This window comes from Taudactylus pleione, unplaced genomic scaffold, assembly GCF_031769625.1.
Source record: "Taudactylus pleione unplaced genomic scaffold, aTauple2 ptg000026l, whole genome shotgun sequence".
NCBI lineage: Eukaryota > Metazoa > Chordata > Amphibia > Anura > Myobatrachidae > Taudactylus > Taudactylus pleione.
In genome coordinates this window covers 14,811,430-14,821,823 of record NW_028284428.1, presented here as the reverse complement: position 1 = coordinate 14,821,823, position 10,394 = coordinate 14,811,430, and the positions used below count along the sequence as shown (strand labels likewise).

The 10,394-nt window shown below is 39.5% G+C and overlaps 1 pseudogene; it reads right to left on the bottom strand.

Moving 5' to 3' along the window:
- Nucleotides 1-5,583: 5,583 nt before the first annotated feature.
- On the bottom strand, nt 5,584-5,702 carry LOC148539233 (5S ribosomal RNA; annotated as a pseudogene).
- Between the last annotated feature and the right edge of the window lie 4,692 nt (nt 5,703-10,394).

The following is a 10,394-nucleotide window of genomic DNA, read 5'->3' as shown; positions in this document are numbered from 1 at the left end:
TGGGGGGTTTGGAGTGTACTTTGGGGGTTACAGCACCCTTTAACGGTCAAGCCAGCCGGCCCTTTACTTATGACACAGGCGCACGCTTGCACTACTTTGTTGATGCACGTACGGCTACTGCGCACACAATTCACAAACACAGAAAATTATTTTTTTTTTGGTTTGGACTGGAGTGTACTTTAGGGGTTACAGCACCCTTTAATGGTCAAGCCAGCCGGTCCTTTACTTATGACACAGGCGCACGCTTGGCACTACTTTGTTGATGCACGTGCGACTACAGCGCACACAATTCACAAACACAGAAAATATAATTTTTTTGGTTTGGAGTGTACTTTGGGGGTTACAGCACCCTTTAACGATCAAGCCAGCCAGCCCTTTACTTATGACACAGGCGCACGCTTGGCACTACTTTGTTGATGCACGTGCGGCTACTGCGCACACAATTCACAAACACAGAAAATAATTTTTTTTTTGGTTTGGACTGGAGTGTACTTTAGGGCTTACAGCACCCTTTAACGGTCAAGCCAGCCGGCCCTTTACTTATGACACAGGCGCACGCTTGGCACTACTTTGTTGATGCACGTGCGGGTACTGCGCACACAATTCACAAACACAGAAAATAATTTTTTTTTGGTTTTGACTGGAGTGTACTTTGGGGGTTACAGCACCCTTTAACGGTCAAGCCAGCCGGCCCTTTACTTATGACACAGGCGCACGCTTGGCACTACTTTGTTGATGCACGTGCGGCTACTGCGCAAACAATTCACAAACACAGAAAATAATTTTTGGGGGGTTTGGAGTGTACTTTGGGGGTTACAGCACCCTTTAACGGTCAAGCCAGCCGGCCCTTTACTTATGACACAGGCGCACGCTTGCACTACTTTGTTGATGCACGAACGGCTACTGCGCACACAATTCACAAACACAGAAAATTATTTTTTTTTTGGTTTGGACTGGAGTGTACTTTGGGGGTTACAGCACCCTTTAACAGTCAAGCCAGCCGGTCCTTTACTTATGACACAGGCGCACGCTTGGCACTACTTTGTTGATGCACGTGCGACTACAGCGCACACAATTCACAAACACAGAAAATATAATTTTTTTGGTTTGGAGTGTACTTTGGGGGTTACAGCACCCTTTAACGATCAAGCCAGCCAGCCCATTACTTATGACACAGGCGCACGCTTGGCACTACTTTGTTGATGCACGTGCGGCTACTGCGCACAGAATTCACAAACACAGAAAATAATTTTTTTTTTGGTTTGGACTGGAGTGTACTTTAGGGCTTACAGCACCCTTTAACGGTCAAGCCAGCCGGCCCTTTACTTATGACACAGGCGCACGCTTGGCACTACTTTGTTGATGCACGTGCGGGTACTGCGCACACAATTCACAAACACACAAAAAATATTATTTTTTTAGCACTTGGGGGGAGCACCCCTGATGGACAGAGCACCCCCTGGACAACACTACAGCACCCCTTTAGGACTGGGACACTGCACAGGACTTTGGAGAACTGACTGCACAACACTGTCCAGCCAGCCCCTATGGACTTTGAAGTAGTGGACACAGCCCCTATTAACAACAGCAGCACAGCACAACACAGCCAGCCCCTATGGACTTTGAAGTAGTGGACAACCGCAGCACAGCGCAGCACAGCACAGCACAACACTACTCTGCACTACACTACACAGCCCAGCCAGCCCCAACTCCCACCCTCCCTCTTCACTGTCCACAGCCGAGTGAGAAAATGGCGCCGATGCGGGTACCTTATATAGGATCCAAAACCCGTGAGACTCGGAAGGCGGGATGATGACGTTTTGCCTCGATTTCAGATCCGAGTCAGGCGGGAAAAGTCGAGCCTGACTCGGATCGGCCTCGGATCGGGGGGGCTCGGGGGGGTTCGGATTTCAGAAATCCGAACCCGCTCACCCCTAATATATATATATATATTTTATTATTATTTTTTTAAGAGCTCATTAGGTTACTTAATAATGAAAGACACTATGGAAAAGAACCTAATAATGCAAGGATTTTAGATATAGTGGTTATTATATATACCACATGGATATAGATACATACAGTTAGAGTATTTTAATATATATATATATACCAAAATGATAATATATGTAATTCTTATTGAGTGTCAGTTTTTGATATATAAATCCTAGTATGTTTTATTAGACTGTAGATATACAAAACAATACTCTGTATACTGTTATAAGCTTTGGCAGTTTTCTGGACAACCAAAGAAATTTTTTTTATATATAGAGCCACTGTCAAAATTGCAAAATTTATGGACTTGTTAATGTGAATCTATGTATTTTTGATATGTGAAAGATTATGCTTTGTTATATTTAATGGCATGGGTCATAATCTATTTCCTTGCATCTGTTTTACACCTGTATTTTTTTATACTTTATTTTAAGTTATATCCCTGATGAAGTCCCGGTGGAGGACGAAATACATTGGATGTGTGCTATCTACCCTATATAGGGATGTTAAACAGATTGATGTGTGATATTATTTTATACTAATACAACTACAAATTTTATCTGGCTGTATACTATTGATTGAAAACAATTTTATGTGTAATAAATATTTTGTATATTAATGGTGGCCTTTGGGCCTTCTTTGGGTGTATTCTTGGTGCAAGGGTATATTTTTAGATATTTATCTCCTTAAGAAGATAAGCAGTTTTTCTTCATATTAAGAAAATCCAATCGTATGGGAGAAACATCACACTAAAGTTTTTAGTATCCATAAAGTGAACAAGTCGGCTGTAGGATCCATCTCTTCCAAGAATTTATAATACTGCAAATTGGATTACGAGCTTATTATATATTGGACTTTTTTAATATATTTAATTGAAGTGAACAGTTCATTATTTGTTGTCTTTGGGGCGCATCTTCTATACTACTCTATAATATATATATATATATATATATAACAAAGAGAAAGGGGGCGCCACATCTTGCATCAAATGGATAAAATGTATTTGCAATTCAAACAAAGTCTGAGGTAGCGTGCGTACCAGAACATGCGTCTATGACCACCGCTGGAAGTATTCACCTGGCCGGTGTCCCAAACATCTCCAGGAACTCCTCTCGCAGAATAATCAAATCACCAGTTTGTCATCAGACTTCATCAGGAGGCTGGCTGGTGATCAATGGAGCTCATTTAAATAGGGCTGGTGGGCTAATAGTTTCAGATGTTCTCATTGCCCCACCTGCGGCTTTTTACTTATCATTCACATACTGTAGGTAACACAAAATGTTTACATGAAAAAGTGCTGGTGTTTGCAAATACACTGTTGCAATAATAGAGCATCATTACATTCAATAAACTACAATAAAATTTGTCTTTTGCTAGCAATACATATTAATTTACAATATACACTAGTTACTATGCTAAAAAAAATATTTAAAAGAAACAAATCCTTAAATAACAACATTTAAATGAAATTTAAATAAATGTAATGAACCAATAACTTAATTTGAGCACATTGCCGCACCTGCGGCTTTTTACGTGTATGTAACATACGTGACACACAACAAATTCTGCATAGAAAAAAAGTGCTAGTGTTTGCAGATACACTGTTGCAATAACATGACAACATTCCATTCAATAAAATGCATAAAACAAACCTATTTCTGTCGACATATTATGTCAAACTATTATACAACATAGACACTTATCAGAATCCATTAACAGGTCACAATAATAATATATGTGACCAGAGCCATAACTAGATATTTTGGTGCCCTGTGCCAGAAAAAGCATTGCGCCCCTCACCCATTATTTTTCAACTAGGGACATAAGAAATGCACCTGAAAAAGGGCCATCGCCTCATGGGGAAGGGACAGGGAAGAGATAGTGGAGGTCAGGAGATGCTGGGGATAAAAGAAGAGGAAACTACAAGTAAGAATGATAAAAAACAGAAAATTAACAGGCTCGAACAGCGCCCCCTGCCCTTCGGTACCCTGTGCCATGGCACAGGTCGCACTACCCTAGTTACGCCCCAGTATGTGACTACACAACTGTTATTAAAATCTATAATTTATGCAATAATAAAATACATATATAAAAACCATTACATTGAAATGAAAGAGGGATTCATGAAAATATAAAAAAATTAAACAGTGCTAGAATAGAGGATATCTAAATACCAAAGAAATGTAAGTAATGTTAACCCTCTACATGAAGAGATGTTGTTAACCCTTTAAAAGGGGAGTTATTTCAAACCCTTCATTTAACCCATGAGGATATAACGTATTCAGGGTAATAATCCAAAAGTCTCATGTTTAGCTAACGTATTTTCTCGATCTCTGCCCTTTTTGTCTACCTTGATAAGTTAAATTCCCATGAATTTTAAGGATGCAGGATTACTCCCTTGGTACTGCCTAAAATGTGTTGGACCACTGTTATTATCTATATTTTTTTTATATTTCGCAGATGTTCCAAGATTCTAATTTTCAATGACCATTTGGTCTTGCCAATATATAATTTTCCACAGCCACATGATAAATAAATTACAAAGGTAATGTTGCAGTTAATCAGACCTTTTACTTTAAATTCTTTCCCCTTTCACTCATAAAAGATTTTTTACCCTTTAAACCATGTGGGCAAACTTTGAAATTGCAACATGAAAAAAATCCATCTAATGTATTCATAATAAAGGAACCTCTATTATCAGTGTCTTGTACACTAGGTATTAAACTCGGTGACAGATATGATTTCAGGGTCCTAGCTCTTTTAAAAATGACCTCTGGTCTGTCTGGTACATAGGAGGATAATATCAGGTCCATTTTAATAATATGCCAATATTTCCCCAAAATCTTTTGAATCTCAGAATGGGATTTATTATATTGGGTAATAAAGGCACATTTCATTTTCTCAGTTTTTTCAGGTTCCCCTACCCCAATATCTCTCTCTTTCTGATAGGAGAGTAGCTGTTCTCTATCTAGAACTCTCGCCTTATTAATAGCAACATTAATAAGTGAAATAGAACACCCTTTTTTTTATAACCTCTTTTTATATATGTCCGATAGCTCCTCAATTTTTCAATACAGGGCGACACCTAAATATTGTTTGTTTTGAAAATGTTTTGGTGTACTACCCATTGATGTACTAAGGAATAAAAATAATCTTGCAGAAAAAGAAAATTTAATAGTAGGCAGGGAAGATTCCGCACAGAACCATAGCTAGAATTATTATGACCAACCATCTATATCCATGAATAATTTATACATCCAAATTTATGTTGGTGGTGCTCCCACAGCCTAAGTGTAACAGATTGATTAACAAAAGAAAAAGTAAGGCTATTCTTGGGGCACACTTATGTATGAATTCTTAAAAATGAAGTAAAATATAACTTTTAATAATTATGATAAAATACATCAGGTACATATAAGATCATTGGCGAAAATATTGAAGTCAATTTCTGCAAAGTACCCCACACATCCAATTATGGGTAACAATAAATGTGCTTAAGTATAAAATAGTGCAACAGATACCATAGATATTGGTATATAGGTTACACAGTGTGCAGTCCTATGATCCCCATTAAACAGTTACAATATCCATCTACAGAACCTGGTATTCCTGAGTGGTCCCCCACACCAGTACTAACCAGGCCTATCACTGTGTCGCTTCCAAGATCAGACGAGTTTGGGCATAATCAGTGAAGTAGGACTGTAGACCATCGCTACTGAAAATATATGGGGATTCACTTAAGCACACGGTCTGAGCCTATTATGGAATGTAGGACTATTCTCGAAAGATAGGTCCAATTGATAATCAGTTGCTATCAAGACAGGTGACGCATAAGCATACCTTCCTTGTGATGCAATCAATTGACTTATATGGCATAAGCATGTATAAATTGTAACCATTAGAGAACATCACATAGGTAAGTTATCACAAATTATACTCGGTTCCAAATCTGCATATTAAATAGGAACTCTACACATTGATAAAGCCTGACAAAGCACATAAAATACAATCACCACATAGACATAAGACATCAATTTTACATAGATTGAAAATATAGTAATAGTTAAGGTGGTTGCATAAAGTATGCTCATCCAAATAACTCCCCTATAATCAAGTGATCTCTATAAATAAATATACCTCATCAGGAAATGCTCAAAGATTTTCCTATTTGTGCTGCAAGTAAGCGAAATAACAGGCACCCTCAATATCCTAGTACATATTACATAAGAAAAATCACAGAGGATACATAAAAATTAGCAGCCATACATAGGAAAGGAGCTATATCACAGAAATAGGTTATGTCCAAAGTTGCCAAATAGAGAATAGGAGATAGCTATTGGAAAAGGGAAATGACAGGCTAAGACTTAATAAGTCTAACCGGCTGACCAGACATAGTAATCTGTCAGCCTATGTACGTTACCAATGTGGGGTAAAGTGGAGCCCAGTCCGTGCACTGACTGGGTTATCCTCAGCATCAGCAGAGTGTCATATGAAGAGAAAGGACGCGCATTTCGCCCGCATCAAGGCTTGATCACCTCGTGTAGTAATAGATCAAATAGTAGTCTATTTAAGCGTGTACGGAGTACACGTCATATGCACGTGACTCTGGTCGCGGCTCACCGCTGTGCCATTAGTCACAGCGCAATACAATCTCCCTTAATCTGATCTCAATTCTATTGGTTAGGGATGAGCTCATGAAAGAATAAACCTATCACATAGTCCCACTTGGATGAACTGCCTATTGGGATATGTAGTTCAATAACCGATTGGATAGAGTAGAGCTCATGATACAATGGACCAATCAAATAGTCCCAAATGAATGAAATGCCTATTGGGATATGTAGTAAAAAACCGACTAACAAATGTTGAAATAGCGCTGGTAATCAGAAATAGATGAAACAAACAAAAAATCTATTTATAATCCTGATGTATTGGGTCATACATACTCAATCCGGAAATCATAATAAATGCGTAGGATAAACCCTATTATCATGATAAGTGATAATTAATATCATAATGTACTCCTATGCAGAGAAAACAAATGGAGTGGTGCTTATAAATCCTGCTGTAATTATAAAATGAAATGAAAATATTCAATAAAACAAAATTACTGAGGAGATTGCGGACTGAAATTAAGTCATAAACTATCAACAAGTCCATAAAATATAATCACACACAGCGCCCACTAGTGTTTGTAATTACAGATAAGAGAAAATTGTAAACATATTCCAAACACTAGTATTGATTATAAATACTAATAAATAACAGTAAATACAAAATATAATCAATAGGTGGCATATATTCCATTAAAATTAATATATACACTAAAAATACAGTGAACACAATAAAAAACGTGTAAATTATTAAGATGGTACAGGACCACTATTTTGTAAGATTATTATAATAATGGGATGTACCCATATTAATAAAAGTATTATAAGTGAAATTGTGACAATCAAAATTAATAAAATAAAATAAAACTAATTGGTTGGTATTAACCATAGTGACTAAGTGAATAATAGTGAACAAAAATAGTAATAATAGTATGTGATACCAAAAATGAATTAGTGAATAGAGCAGTGTACTCATAGGTATCAAATTTGTGATAATATTATAAAGTGAATTAAAAAGGAATTAAAAGAAAATACATTAATATGCAAAAAATTATAAACATAATTACAAGAATACACTATAGTTGATATACTCATTCATTCCTCTGGGATTTAGAGCTCCTAATTTGAATGTCCAATAGCTCTCACTTTTCATTAATTGTTGCATGAGATCGCCATCGCGAATCCCCAGCAATACTTTTTCCAGACCGAAAATACGCAACTCATTGGGATTGTCCTTATGATACAGGTGAAAATTTCTCGCAACTGAAGTAAGTTTCTTAAATTTCGTAAGGTCAGATCGGGCATTCCTGATAGTCCCAATGTGTTCCAAGGTGCGTTGTCTGAAATTCCTCATTGTAATCCCTACGTATTTCATCTCACAACTGCACGTCAGGCAGTACACAACCCCCATGGTGCTACAATTAATAAAGTCTTTGATCAAAGAGGTATTACCATATTTGTCTTGGACCCTATCACATTTAACCATACACTGGCATGCTTTGCATGTCCTGCATGGAAATGAGCCATGTAATTTAGTATCCTTCTTAGGAAATTTGATATAATGGCTTTGGACAAGGTTGTCACGTAGATTCCTAGATCTCCGCCAACCCATTGCAACTTTCGTGCCTAATACTTAAGAAGAAAATTGTAATGTGTTATTTTTTGGACCACCCTACTGCTATACACCACATGCAGTGGCAAGGATAGGCTCAGACCATGACCTTTATATATGAGTTGTAGTCCTGTGAACAAGAAGTTGATAAAATTGAGGAGGAGGATATTCTTTTTGTCAAAGTGGTTAGCAACCAGTGGCAGAAGTTCTTGCCAATTATAAGAAGAAGAAGGCCACTGTCTTTTGGTGGGGGGGGACCTAGTGTGGCCTCAATTTTACATGGGTTCCAGACTTCAACCTTTGATTCTTTATTGAAATTGGGTCTATAACCTCAGATTTGCCCTGGACTGTTGAATATAGTTTTCCCAACATTTGATAACAACATTGAATCTGGAGACCCATTTTTCAGTTAAGCCTGTAAAGTCACAAATGTTTATGACTGTGCTCAGCCATCTTTGGGCATGATAATTTGGAAGGATATTTATCCTCTCCTGTGAGTATTAAGGCATGTGAACTGGCCTTCTAGTCCCAGATCTGCTAGCTGTTGCTGTGGATAGAGTTCTTCTGTTTTCCTGATGTGGCCCATGGTGCTTCCAGTGTTAGATGCCCTACGGTTCCTCTGTTTCTGCTGGCTGGTGTTTCCTGGACTCTGGACTGCCTCTTGCTGTCCTGGTGGTTGGAGGGGTGCTTGCTGCACAGATGTCCCAGTGACCACGTTGTGGCTTCTGTCTCTGGTCCCCTAGCTGCTGTGTCCATTTGTCACCTCTCTTGGAATTAGAGAATCAGAGCGCCAGTTATACCTGCTGCAGTTTGTCCTCCTTTGGCTCTCCTTGCATACTGGGTCTGTTCAGTGGCTGGTGACTGCTGCTTTCCAGGCATTGGGTGCCCTCAGTATACCCCTGAATTGCTCTTGCCTCACTGACTGATAGATGCTGTTGAGAGAGGCAATATCACCTGAACTTTCTCCAGTCTCAAGGTATCCCTCACATAGTTGGTGGCACAGTGGGTCTGGGTCAACTATGCAGCCACAGTGAATCTTATTGCACTATTGACGACTACCCTTGTTTTCTCAATAGTTAGCTATTATCAATCATTGGGGACATTTGAGGTGTTTTCATTTTCATTTGTGGGGTTGTTCAGTGTTCCTGTCTTATTCAGGCTGGCCAGCTTGCAAGCCAAGGACACTGCATCAGTTGATGCAGTCCCTGGCCTTGCCACTCCTGTAAAAGGCAAACGCATTTCTGGGAACACCGGCTGCCCCCGCCCTGCCCTTTAAAAGCCTCTGCCTGTCAATCAGGAACAGGCACAGAAGGTGCTGCGTGCGACTACACAAGACCCATTCTGCACACTCACAGAATGGGTCCTGCATACGCGCAGATTCCAGTGCACTTGCATACACTGCTGAATCAGCCCCACAGTCTGCTAAAAAACGGACAGTGGAAATACACACAGACTACAACTCCTAGAGCTCTTTGAGGCTGTGACATAGAAGCAGCACTCAGCCAGTCACAGCTTGAGCTTAGTCTAAGCTGTAATCAGTACCAGATCTAGTAAGCACCCTCATGCCAAAGCACTGTGGGCAATAGCCCTGCCATCCCATCCATTGAGGGTTTCAGTTTTGTTTCCCTCCTAATTATTCTGCCTTTCTTCCACTATAGTCATTTTACTATGCACAATTTTCTTATATGTTTACTTTTTATTTTAATTACCAATATACCTTTTTTCCAATATTAGTTACAATTAAATCATTTGCATAAATTATGTATTATTACCATTTATTGGGATTATTTCATGTTGCTTTCCTTGTTATTTGACATTGTTTAATATTATACTGTATGAATATGTACATGTTTTGTATGTGTACAGGGCCGCCATCAGGGGGGGACCGCCGGGCCTCGAGTCCTGGGCCCGGAGGAAGGGGAGAGAGAGGGGGGCCCAGCGGGTAGCAGTGCCACTGCAGCAGCAGCAAGTGACAGCAGGGAGGAATATACAAGCAGGGTGGCCGCAAGCCAGCCTGAGATCACGGAACGGCAGCCAATCAGGAGCGGCCGTAGCGGCCACTCCTGATTGGCTGCCCGGTCCACGAGCTGTGATTGGCTCTGCAAACGTCGGCTTCCTATTCTCTCTCTGCAGTCCTGGCTGCCGCTGCAGCACAGATGCCACCTGCCGGGCCC